The following is a 10,953-nucleotide window of genomic DNA, read 5'->3' on the forward strand; positions in this document are numbered from 1 at the left end:
AGTTCCTCTTTAAAAGTCTTACAGAATTCTGTAGTGAATGCATCTTGTCCTGGGCTTTTCCTTGTTGGAAAACTTCTGATTGCTTCCTTTATCTCATTGTAAGATATTGGCTTTTTTAATTGATTGGTTCTTTGCTCAGTTTGGGTAACTTGTATTTCTCTAAAAATGCATCCATTTCTTTTTTTTTAAATTTTTTATTGTGAAAATACTGTACAGAGGGGTTACAATTACATGGGCAAGATAATGAGTACATTTCTTATCAAGCATTGTAACCTCCTCCTTTGTTTCCCCTTCCCATCCCTTCCCATCCTCCCCCCACCCCCCGACCCCTCGCTTAAATCATCTTATCTGGTCATATATACATAGCTTTTGACCTTTTCTGCTTGTCTCAGACATATACTAGTTATTGCAAATAAGGGAAAACATAGGACCTATGTTTCTTTGGCCTGGCTTAATTCAATTAATATAAGTTTTTCCAAGTCTTTGCATTTCCTAACAAATGGGGTGATGTCGTTCTTTCTGATGGAGACATAGAATTCCATCTATATCTATCTCTCTATCTATCTATATCACATAAAAATGCATCCATTGCTGATAGGTTTTCTTTCTTTAGAGAGTATGGATTCTGGATATAGTTCTTTAGAATTGCTTGGATGTCTTGGGTATTTGTTGTGATTTTTCCCGTGGCATCCCTGATCTTGTTAATTTGGGTTTCCTCTCTTAATTAATCTTGCCAAAGGTCCATCAATTTTATGTATTTTTTTCAAAAAAAAACAGCTTTTTGTTTTATTAATTTTATTTATAATTTTCTTAATCTCTATCTCGTTAATTTCAGCTCTTAATTTGGTAATCTGGTTCCGTCTAGTAACTTTAGGTTCCACTTTTTTCATGTTTTTCTAGTAGTTTACAACATGGGATTATTTACTTAGTCCATCTCTATTTTCTTGATGTGGACACTGAGGGGAATAAATTTGCCCCCTCAGGAATGCTTTTGCTGTGTCCCACAGGTTTCTTGATGTGTATTCATTTTCATTGAATTGTGGGATCCTATGTATCTTGTTAAATATTTTCTCCCCAAACTAGGTTTTTGATGTTCTTTAGGGTGAAATTTTCTTAGATGTTTGCATGAAGCACAATGGATGTGTATTGATACTTGAATTCACTGTTGGAAGAGAGTCCCATGTACCACTACATTTACTCTGGCACTTGTCCCAATTGACAGATTATGAGCTTGAGGATCAAGGAGGAACACCTTTCTAGGATGTCTGGTCTGCTATGCCCTAGAGCTAGTGTAGGGACCCTATCACCATATAGAGACATGGCCTGGACTTTTGCCACTGCCTATGCATTTAATAGTTGCCTCTATATTCAGTAGATTCTCTTGTACAGCTACAGGTGTTTCAACCCACTCAGGACCCATGTGCCTGGGTCATCAGATTATAAGAAGAAAAAAATCCACAGTATATAGGATTCAAGAATTGTACAACATAAATATTGACATTTTAATAGAGTTAGAAGAGTAAATAAAATAAACATTTTACATCAATCATGACAAAAAGTAAAATAGATATTTTCCCAGGGAGGGAAGAAGGAACCTATAACACTAGATCTTCCTATAAGTTGCCTATAAGCAGAAATGCTAGGTCAGGCTAGTCAAAGGAATCTACCACCTCATTACAGGAAGGTTTTTCTTCCTGAGTTGAGGGAGGGACATATTCTAATTTCTCCATTGGAGATTGGTTTTCCTGCAGCAGATATTCTGTGAGGACAGACTCCCTTTCCTCAACTGAATTAAGCTTTCAGACATCACTTATTGGTGCTTCTGAACACAGACTGGGGAAATTTTCCTCAAACCCCACAAGTGCTGGTTTATCCTGCATGCCAAGACATGTCCTGATTTGACTCACCTGGAGCTGATCTAGGCAGACTGTGAAAGTCAAGTGAATAAATTCTGGATCTTCTTCCACTGGAGTATCTGCAGGTTCATCTGCATCATGTGTAGGGTTCAGAACAAGTGAGACATCCACAGGACTCGAAATCTGCTTGGTCTTTTCTGCAAATAGCCTTATCTGCTCTACATTCACATTCTTTCTGGAGTCCAGTGATGACTCCAGATCTCCATCATCACCATTGGTGACGTCACTGAGGGTTCTTTATTTCGAATTCAGGGAAAGCTGCTCTATGGTGATCGAAACCTGAGAATGGAAATAGGTAAAGGATCCTTGTCTATAAGTTCAGGTGTAATTAAACTGCCATGAGGTTTTAATGAAGAAAGCTATTGAACTTGAATTTGGACTGAACAGTGGTGAGAAGGTAGGGTGTTTCTAATCAGAGCCGATGCCTGAATATTTTCAAAAAAGAACAGGCATTACCTGGCAGAGAATATCCATAAAAGGACATTTGTCTAGCTGGGTTGTACTAAGGGCTCCTAGCCAATCACCATCCTGAAAAGCCCATCCCTAGGGGCCTAGGTTCGATCACTACTCACAAAGTCTTGGCACCCTAGGAACACCCTAGCCCTTTCTCTGATTACATTATTTCACAGGCCTCCAGGATTCCTACTGAAAAATTATTTACAAATGGTAAATGTGATTTCCTGGAGCCTCAGCTAGGTGAGAGCTACTGGCTCATGCCTGTAATCCTGGTTTGTCAGTAAACAGATTTATAAAGCTCCAGTAGCTTCTGAGGGAAATGAAATGTCCTGGCTGGCCAGTCCTAAGAAATTAGCCATGGTGTGTTCTTCTTTGTCTTATGCCAAGCTCTTGTGAGAAGACCCCAGTGAAACAAACAGTCTCAGATTGGAGCCAGTACTCCCAAGACTCATCCATGAGGGCTGGCTGAGCAGCCCTGGATTGAAAGAGGAGCACTCACTTTTTAAACATAATAGTCAGCACTTGCTCCATTTTCCCACAGTCTATAGTTGTATAGGAAGTTTTGAATAAAGAAGAGATCTCCTTTCTGGTGGAGAGGGACTAGGTTCATCACAAGCATCTCCAGGCCTGCCTCCAAGCTCCATACTTTACAGGGTATATCCTAGGTTGGAGCCAACTCCTTTTCACACTATGGTGGTAAAAAGAATGGATCTTTCAAACATGGAATTGGGAGCACACTTCAAATTGAGTAACTGGGGGCTGGGAAGGTGGCTCAGTGGTAGAGCGCTTGCCTTGCATGCTCGAGGCCCTGGGTTCAATTCCTCAGCACCACATAAGCAAAAAGAAAAAAGCCGGAAGTGGCGCTGTGGCTCAAATGGTAGAGCGCTAGCCTTGAGCTGAAGAGCTGAGGGACAGCACCCAGGCCCAGAGTTCAGGTCCCACGACCGGACCCAAAAAAAAAAAACCAAATTGAGTAACTGTAATAGACTGGATTGAAAACTACATAGAAAGAATTATTTCAATATAGACACTTAGAAGCACACAGGAAGATGGTTCTAGTCTGAGTAGGAGGAAATCGAATAGGTTTCCTATCATGATTACACCTCGCCTGAGTTGCTCTGTATTTCTCTTGGATTCTACTTGGACAAAGGCCTGAGAAACTAGATTTGGGTTCTTGGCACTGATCCAATGTCTGCAGCTTTGAGTGACGCACTCACACCTCTCTTGCCTGAGACCCGAGTCTCCTGACGTTTTTTGGGGGGGAGGGGCAGGCCGTAGTGGGGCCTGAACTCTGGGCCTGGGCGCTGTCCCTCAGCTCTTCAGCTCAAGGCTAGTGCTCTACCATTTGAGCCACAGCACCACTTACAGCTTTTTTCTTTTTGCTTATGTGGTGCTGAAGAATTGAACCCAGGGCCTCACGCATGCAAGGCAAGCACTCTTCCACTGAGCCAACTTCCCAGCCCCAAGTCTCCTGACTTTTGAACACAGAATAAGAACATCTTTCTTGTTCCAGAGCCACAGGCCAAGTGAGCTCACTTGAGCAAACTTTCACAGTTTGCTATCACAGTTCCATGTTCTAATCCACTGTGAGGGAGGCAAGGTCACCTCTCAGGTTCCAATAATCTAAGCTGCTTGCTCACGTAAGACCTTCCCCAAAATAAACGAGTCTGAAATCACCACTTCCACATCACAATTTACACATATGGACATAGTAAACAGCATACCTTGTTTGTCGAATCCCCTAGGTACTGGCATGGTCTCAGCTTCAAGGAGCCATTCCTAGGTCAGATCCATGCCTTATTAGTCACTATTCCTATCACCCGGCACAAATCATTTTACTTCTCAGGGCACTCTCAGCCTGCTATGTGCTTCCTGCACATGTTTTTTTACATCTATATCTTAGGACATTATTTTGTTTCTGTATCCTAATCTTCTGTTTGCCCTTAAGGGCAGTCATCAGCAAAATATGCAAGTACCTACAGGTGGGAAGATCAAAGAAGTATTGGTAAACAAACATTACACACATAGATATTTTTACAGGTGTCCATTCTTGTAAGATAAAAGACTTTTTTTATTCTGTTGTCAAGGGAAGGGGAGAAGGGAAAAGGTGCTGCATTTGTTTTTATTGTTATGATGACTATTATTTTAAGAATACTACAGCATTTAAGGAATGTTATATATAAAGCTAGATAGAAAACTGCTATTTGGTTTTTTTTACAAGCTATTTGTTTATACAGTACTTGCCTCTGAAGTCTTGGCTTCTGTGTGCCATGATCTATCCTTTTCCTTCAAGAAATACAAAAATGAATTTCACAAATTGCCGAGTTGTTGTCCAATCTCTGGATGTCAATGTAAGATACAGTGTTGCTTTAGAGAGAGAGAGAAAGAGAGCATGTGTGTGTGTGTGTGTGTGTGTGTGTGTGTGTGTGCATGCTCACACACACATGAATGTTTTAGGCTTGTGCTCACGGTTACCTTGAGTATCTTCTGCTCAAAACTAGTGCTCTACTACGTGAGCCACAACTCCACTTCCATCTTATTGTAATTAATTGGAGATGAGAGACTCACAGAGTTTCTTTCCCAGTCTGGATTGGAACTGAATCTTCAGTTTCAATGTCCTGTGTAGCTGGGATTATAGGTAAGAGCCACCAGAATCTGCTGAGAGATCACGAAGGTTGCAAGTTTCAGTCCAGCTTCACAAAACACTATATCCAGCAACCCTAAATCCCTACATGATGGAATATGATGGAATGAGGATAAATTAGGGGTATAGTATACTAGCATAACTTACATGATGCCCTGGTCTCAATATCTACCATCACAAAACCAAGCAAAATGAGGCAATTTCAAAAAAATCCATCTTATAATAATTTAATTCTGAAAATAATTAAAAAGGAAAAACATTCGTATTTATAGGGGATAGTGGATGGCAGAATAAGAAAAGGAAAATTGTATACTGCAGGAAAATTATTTTCTGGTATTGTCATGGTGGATATATGGTAATGCTTTACAAAGCAGCAATAAATAAAGATATATCTACTACCTGTAATCTAACATGTCTCTATCCCTATCCACTTCCAATCCTTTAGTGAACATTATCAATTTATGGATGTTTATGGTATATTCCAAAATAACAAGTAGAGTCATGGTGTTACCAAATTACATTGGTAATCAAAGTTTTAAGAGATGAAAGTGCTATCCCTGCAGTACTATTTTGTGTTGGTGGTTGTGGTGGTCACAGAGCCTGAACTCTTGACCTGGGCCTGTCCCTCAGTTTTTCAGTTCAAGGCTAGCACTATACCACTTGAGCCATGGCTCCACTTCCAACTTTTTTTCTGCTTATGAGGTGCTGAAGAATTGAACCCGAGACCTCATGCATGCAAGGCAAGCACTCTACCACTGAGCCACTTTCCCAGCCTTGAAGGTGCTAATTATATTGAACTGATTATTATATACTCAAGGACTGTATTATCACTATACACCCTAAGTATGTGCAATCACTACTTCAAATTTAGGCAGAACACATCAAGGTTTTGAAGACATATGCCTGTAAAGCTATCTACTTGGCAAGTTGACATTAGTTCAAGACCAGTATAGTTATACCTACACAAATCTCCTTCTCATTCACCTGCTATGTGTGGTGGCACACATCTGTCATCTCAGGTACATGGGAGGCTGAGAGTATGAGGATTTTAATCCCAGGCCAGCCCAGGAAAAAGTTCCTTGTGACTCCACAAACTACTCAGACAAAGAAAGAAGTGGTGCTGGGGCTTAAGTAATATTTCCACAAAAAATTCTCATAAATGTGTATATATATTAAAAAGGTGGGACTGTAGAGGAGGCTCAGATAGTGGTAGACAGAATGGTAGGCAGAAAAATCAAAGGCAAATAATTTCAAAGTACAGGACAACTATGTATAAGCAGGACATAAAGAACCTCAATGACAGAGTTGACCAATAGTAGCTTGTGGCTCTTTAGAGGAAAAGAAAACAGCAGAGAGGATTTTTCTATTGAAATATATGTATTTCTGAATCACTATAGTGAATCTCCTTGCTGGGTGCAGGTGGCTCACGCCTGTAATCCTAGCTACTCAGGAGGCTCAGATCTGAGGATCACGGTTCAAAGCCAGCCCAAATACTTCTTCAAATAGTTTTTTCCAGGCAGGAACATCCGTCAGACTCTCATCTCCAATAAATGACTAGAAAACCAGAAGTGGCACTGTGACTTAAGCAGTAGAGCACTTGCCATGAGCTGAAGAGCATAGGGACAGACAGTGCCCAGGCCCAGAGTTCAAGCCCTACAACCAAACAAAAACAAAAACAAACAAACAACAAAAAAAAAAACGTAGTGAAACTCCTTGGTGCAGTTCATACATACACAGAAATGCCAGGAAAGAAAAACAGGCTCAGATGTGAAGGTGGGCACAAGTGGGAAAGGTAGGGAATTGAATCTCATGGGAGAAGAATTATAGAGGAGCTGATGTTGATTGGGATATATTTTATATATGTGTGGAAATTTGAGAGTGAAATCCTTTTGTGGCTAATGTTTGGTAATAAAAATTGAATTATTTAATCTAGCAGCAATGGCTCAATTCTAGCTACTTAGGAGGCTGAAGTTCTGCAGAAACAAGTTTCAAATCCAGACAGAAAATATTATTGGAAACACAGTCTTTAAAATAATAGGCAAAATCTAGCTTGCATATGTGTTTCTATCATAGCTGGGTCAGCTGAGAAAGCAAGGTAAGAAAGAGCAAGGCTCTGATGTCAAAAACCAGTACTTGAAGGGGAAAAGAGGCATTTTATAAGTCATAAGAATTGTCTGTGTTCAGTGGATATAAGTTCACATCAAATTCATTATTTAAATTTTTATCCAGTATTATGAGCTCTATTTTATATTGTAGATGCCACTTACAAAACAAAAATGTGATGTATGTATGTATCTCTCTCTATATATATTTATTTATCTATGTATCTATTTGTCTATCTATCTATCTTCTACCTATATGACTGCCTGAGTGTCTTCTATTTTGCCAGTTCTTGAATTCAGGGCATGAACTCACATTCCTTAGGATTAGCTTGATTGCTCATGGCTGGCAAACAACTGAGCCAGGCCTCCATTCTGTCTTTTGGTTAGTTTATTACAGATGGAGTCTATGGACTTGTTTTTAGGATAGGAGTGGCTTCAAACAATTATTCTCCAGTTCTCAGTAGAAAACCAGCTAGGCTTATAGACATGGGTGAATGGTAGAAGGCAAAAGGCTTTCTTTCAATGAGGTCTAGTTTGTTTATTATATTTGTCAATAATATTGTTGGTATGTTTTTTGAAAAAAGTAATGTCCTAATGCAATATCATAGTGGTGGAGCACTAGTCTTGAGCAAAAAGTTCAGGGAAAGACCTTGGCCCTTGGTTCAAGCCTCAGGACACACACACACACACTCACACACACACACACACACACACACACACACACACACACACAGCCTAAAAGGTATAAAAACTATGCCAACTTTCTCAGGACCCAAGGCTTTTTTTACATAGCTGCCAACTTTGGCTCAAATACACAGGCATCCAAAGAAAACTTTATTTTTATCTATTCTGCATTCGTGGTGATTTCTTCGAATAACCAATTCAAGGTTCTAAAACCCACAACATAAAAGATCTCATTGAGATAAACAGATGGACACACAACTGTAATCCTTTCACTCAGAAGGTTTTGGCAGGAGGATTGGAGAATGACGCAAATGTGGTTGACACACCAGGACCTAAGGTAAAACACATCAAAAATGAACACATGAATAAATAAAGTATCAGTCCCATGAACCCCTGCCTTATCTTCTTTACTCCCTAAGTACAGGACTATGGTGTTCACCACATCACAACCTGTTTAGTTATTTTAAGAAAATGATGGATGCCGGGCACTGGTGGCTCACGCCTGTAATCCTAGCTACTCAGGAGGCTGAGATCTGAGGATCACGGTTCAAAGCCAGCCCGGGCAGGAGAGACAGTGAGGCTCCTATCTCCAATAAAAGCCACCAGAAAACTGGAAGTGGGACTGTGGCTTAAGTGGTAGAGCGCTCGCCTTGAGCTGAAGAGCTGAGGGACAGCGCCCAGGCCCAGAGTTCAAGCCCCATGACCGACAAAAAAAAAAAGAAAGAAACAGATGGTTTTCCCTGATGTAAAGGGTCAGAAAAGGGTAAATGGTGTTCAGAGTCCTTTGGTGGAAACGAAGTCCTTAGCACAAAATGCAGGGAGGTTCTTATTGGTCTGTTCCAATGTAAACACAGCAGATGGGCTCCTAACCTCAGGCCCCTGGACAGCAATGTCTCTGTGCAATACTAGGGTGAAGGCAGTTCCAGACACTAGAGGAAGAGCTGATTCTATGTGAGGATGAAATTCAGCAGGGTCAAGCTTGCTTCTCAATACACACACCACCACTACCCTTACCACCATTACCACTACCACCACCACACAAAAGAGTCTTTAGCATTCTGGCCATCTGCCTCTCCCCAAAACTTATGCTATTATACAAGTTATTCCAAGACAAACTCATCAGTGTTGAAGGGATTGAGTTGCCACTGTTCTTTCTACACCTTCCATTGTTTCGTGTTTCAAACTAGAAAGGTCTAAGATGACCACATAACTGCCTAAGTTGAAATGATATTTGCATGGAGACCTAGCTATGTAATGGTGGACAAGTTGCATAACTTCAATCCTCAGGGTTTTTTTAATCTGCAAATGGGAATAGGGGTTAGTATAGGGGTGCATGCCTGTTTAACTATTTATGGACAGAAGGAGAATAGCAGTCCACAGCCAAACCAATGTGAAAGAAAATGGGAAAAAGCAAAAGGACTGGAAGCGTGGCTACAGTGGTTATGTCGAGGTGCTGCCCTAACTTGTGGAGAGCCCTGAACATAATACCACTGGAATTCACCAAAGCAAATTGAAATACTCGGAATGCCTGATAAAATGTCTGTAAGAAATAATGAAAATATAAACATGTGTCACACATCCCCTCACCCCCTAGTCCCCATATCCTATGCAGGACAGAGCTGAAAGCTCAGTAAAGACTTGGTGCTAAGGATATAGGCCTGGGATGGGCCTAGTGTGGCCAGAGTTGCTCTGACAGGTACCGTTACCAAGCAAGAATGCATAGGCTGTCCTTCCTCACACATGTGTTCATTGCCTTCTCCAGGCTATGGGATGAACATGTCTGAAAGCACACTTAAAAACGTGCTATGCAGCTGGGAATATGGCTTAGTGATAGAATGCTTGCCTAGCATGCATGAAAGTCTGGGTTCGATTCCCCAGTACCATATAAACAAAACAAACAAAAGAAAGCTAGAAATTGCACTGTGGCTTAAGTAGTAGAATGCTAGCCTTGAGCAAAAATAGGCTCAGGAACAGTTCCCAGGCCCTGAATTCAAGCCCCAGGGTTGGCAAAACAAAAAACAATAATAATAATAAAAAAAACTTGGTACTGCTGTGTGCCAGTGCCTCACGCCTATAATCCTAGCAACTCAGGATGCTGAAATCTGAGGATTGTGGTTCAAAGCCAGCCTGGGAAGGAAAGTCTAGGGGACATTTATCTCCAATTAGCCACCAGAAAACTGGATGTGGCACTGTGGCTCAGATGGTAGAGTGTGTGCCTTGAGCTGAAGAGCTCAGGGACAGCACCCAGGCCCTGAATTCCAACCCCAGAACTGACAAATTAATTAAGTAACGTTTTTCCACACATATCCTGAGCTCCCAACCCCACAAGTACTGAACATAATATGACCAAAATGCAAGCTTAAAGTGCAGTGAAGACTCATAGGCCTGGGTAGGAACCTAGAGTCACCAAAGTTGTTCTGGTTGGCACCAACGTATCAAGCAGGAAGGGACTGGATGTCCTTTCTCACATACACCTTCACCTCCTTCTCCAGGCCGCAGAATGAACATGAAAGTATAGATGAAAATTTGATGCAGACTTGGAGAAAGGCGAATGACCTGGGCAAGATATGAGTTTGCGAGAGCAAGTTCTGATGGGGTCTTTCTAGACCACCCCACATTGGGCCATATACCATGAACCTTTATTAAAGATACCAAGCTTCCATACTCTCCACATTTTATCCTACAGTCAGAAGAAGACAATGTGCATCAAAATCTTGATGGCCAGGCTAAGAGCTGAGGTGCTTGCCTAGCTTATGAGAGGTCATGGGACACAATACCACTGGAATTTACCAAAAAGAAATAGAAATAATTTTGAATGCCTAATAAAATGTGTATCAAACCTATATGATGAAAACAAAAAATCTTTTTGTGTTGGTCCTGGGGCTTGAACTCAGCCTAGGTGCTTTTCTAGAAGTTTTGTTTCCCTTTTGGGGGGAGGGGGGGAAGGAAGGGGATGGTTGGTGAATATTGAAGAAAAAGGACTTTTCTACCTGGACTGGGTTCAAACGGCAATCTTCAGAGCTTCGCCTCTTGAGTAGCTAGGAAAGCAGCCTCTTGAGTAGCTAGGAAAGCAGACATGAACCACTAGCACCTGGCAGAAATGTTTTCCACAGATCCCCTTATGCCCTCACTCACTATCTTCTCCAAAGCA

The sequence above is a fragment of the Dipodomys spectabilis genome, unplaced genomic scaffold (assembly GCF_019054845.1).
Source record: "Dipodomys spectabilis isolate Male_0828 unplaced genomic scaffold, ASM1905484v1 ptg000254l, whole genome shotgun sequence".
Classification (NCBI taxonomy): Eukaryota; Metazoa; Chordata; class Mammalia; order Rodentia; family Heteromyidae; genus Dipodomys; species Dipodomys spectabilis.